This window comes from Rhinopithecus roxellana, chromosome 4 (genome assembly GCF_007565055.1).
Source record: "Rhinopithecus roxellana isolate Shanxi Qingling chromosome 4, ASM756505v1, whole genome shotgun sequence".
Taxonomy (NCBI): domain Eukaryota; kingdom Metazoa; phylum Chordata; class Mammalia; order Primates; family Cercopithecidae; genus Rhinopithecus; species Rhinopithecus roxellana.
This window is the reverse complement of record NC_044552.1, coordinates 130,147,172-130,149,526: the sequence shown is the minus strand read 5'-3', so window position 1 is coordinate 130,149,526 and position 2,355 is coordinate 130,147,172. Positions and strand designations below refer to the sequence as shown.

The 2,355-nt window shown below is 45.0% G+C and overlaps 1 pseudogene across 1 annotated transcript; it reads right to left on the bottom strand.

Moving 5' to 3' along the window:
* Nucleotides 1–214: 214 nt before the first annotated feature.
* On the bottom strand, nt 215–1,463 carry LOC104658675 (annotated as a pseudogene). The gene has a single exon (XR_004056887.1). The product of XR_004056887.1 is annotated as an aurora kinase A pseudogene (transcript).
* Between the last annotated feature and the right edge of the window lie 892 nt (nt 1,464–2,355).

Genomic DNA, 2,355 nt, shown 5'->3' with positions numbered 1-2,355 from the left:
GCACAATTCTCATGGCTATTTTCACTTCAGAGTGTCATGTTTATTGATGTGGAGCTTTCTGAATAGGAAAGTTAAGGCACACCTGCTCAGTAAAACAAATATTTCTCGTAGCGTTCTAGATTGAGGGCAGCAGACAATGATAAAATAAACTTCAGTAGCATGTTCCTGACAGGTTATACAGTAGCCCTGGCTCAAGGATTTCTCCCCTTGCATGATTCCTAAGACTGTTTGCTAGTTGACTCTTTGTTTTGGCAATTTGATGGTTTTGATGAATTTGCTGTGATCCAGGGGTGTTCAAGTACTTCTCTGAGCATTGGCCTCTGGCTGGGATTATGCTTCAACAGTCTTGAAATGAGGTCCCTGGCTCCCTCTGTTACAAAATCAGGGAATGTGAATTCAACCCGTGATATTCTTTTATAGGTCTCTTGGTATGTGTTTGCCTCAAAAGGAGGCTTCCCAACTAAAAACTCATAGCAAAGAACTCCAAGGCTCCAGAGATCCACCTTCTCATCATGCATCCGACCTTCAATCATTTCGGGGGGCAGGTAGTCCAGGGTGCCACAGAGAGTGGTCCTCCTGGAAGATGGAGCATGTACGGACCACCCAAAATCTGCAATTTTAAGCTCTCCAGCTGATCCAAGAAGTAAATTCTCCGGCTTAATGTCTCTGTGAATAACTCTCTTCGAATGACAGTAAGACAGGGCATTTGCCAATTCTGTTATATAAGTAGCAGTTCTCTGCTCGTCAAACTTTGAAAGTTTCTGAAGTTCTCTATAGACTGTTCCAAGTGGTGCATATTCCAGAATTAGGTAGACTCTGGTAGCATCATGGAAATAACCATACAGTCTGAGAATATTAGGATGCCGAAGGTGGGACTGTATTTCTACTTCTCTTCTGAGCTGATGCTCCACTCCGGCTTTCTCCAGCTGAGCTTTAAATAACACTTTAAGAGCCAGAATAAACTTGCTTTGTTTTTCTCTTGCCAAATAAACATTACCAAACTTTCCTTTACCCAGAGGGCGACCAATTTCAAAGTCTTCCAAAGCCCACTGCCTCTTTTTTGATTCTTCACTTTTCTGTTTTGATGCCAGTTCCTCCTCAGGAGTATTTTCAGGTGCCGACGGCAGGGGCTGCTTGCTCTTTGGGGTATGACTCAGTGGCCTGGAGACAGGATGAGGTACACTGGTTGCCTGCAATTGCTTCTGCTTCTGATTCTGAACCAGTTTGTGATTGGAAACAAGCTTTTGTGCTTGCAAAGGAACACGCTGGGAAGAATTTGAAGGACACAGGACCCGCTGAGCCTGGCCACTATTTGCAGGTAATGGATTCTGACAAGGAAATTGCTGAGTCACGAGAACACGTTTTGGACCTCCAACTGGAGCTGCAGGCTTAACAGGCCCTGAAATGCAGTTTTCTTTAGATCGGTCCATGATGCCTGCGACCCAAAGACCCGGGTCTTCCAAGAGCTCAGCCCATACCAATACTTTTAATGCAGAGGGCATCAACCTGAGAGTCAGGAAGTCACACCTGCGTCTTTCTTATCCCTTAATTTGTTTCGTTTTAAAAATGAATAACAGAAGTTTATAAAACAAAATGTAAACAACCTTCTCTTTCTCCCACTGCTCTTCTAGTCCGATTCCTTACAGGTAGTCACTATTAAAACAGGCCTGCAGCTGGGCGTGGTGGCTCACGCCTATAATCTCAGCACTTTGGGAGGCCAAGGTGAGTGGATCACCTGAGGTCAGGAGTTCAAGACCAGCCTGGGCAACATGGTGAAACCCCTAAAAATACAAAAATTAGCCCAGTGTGGTGGCACACGCCTGTGGTCCCAGCTACTTGGGGCGGGGCGGGTGGGGGGAGGGAGCCAAGGCACGAGAATTCCTTGAACCCCGGAGGTGGAGGTTGCAGTGAATCGAGACTGTGCCATTGCACTCCAGCCTGGGTGACAGAGCGAGACTCCGTGTCAAAACAAAAACAAAACCAAAAACAGGCCAGCAGGCATTCTTTCCCACTGTGTATGTACATTCCTGTATACATACCTCCAGCCCCTACCCATGCATGCATAAGAATTCTTTTAAAGGGATTATATTATGAACACCTTTTGCTGATACAGGGATAGCCTTACCTCCTTCTCATGTCTGCAGTGTCTCCACGTTCAGAGATTGCACTTTATTTGATCATCTTTTTATTGAAAGCCATTCTCTTATTGGTAGGTAAGCTGCTTCCATTATTTTTTTGTCTACAAACTGCTACATTGAGTGTCCTCGTACATACATCTGTAGACTACATTCCTCCATGTGTATTTACTGGGTCAAAGTCATATGCCTTGAGAATTCCAGCAGCTGGATTTAGATT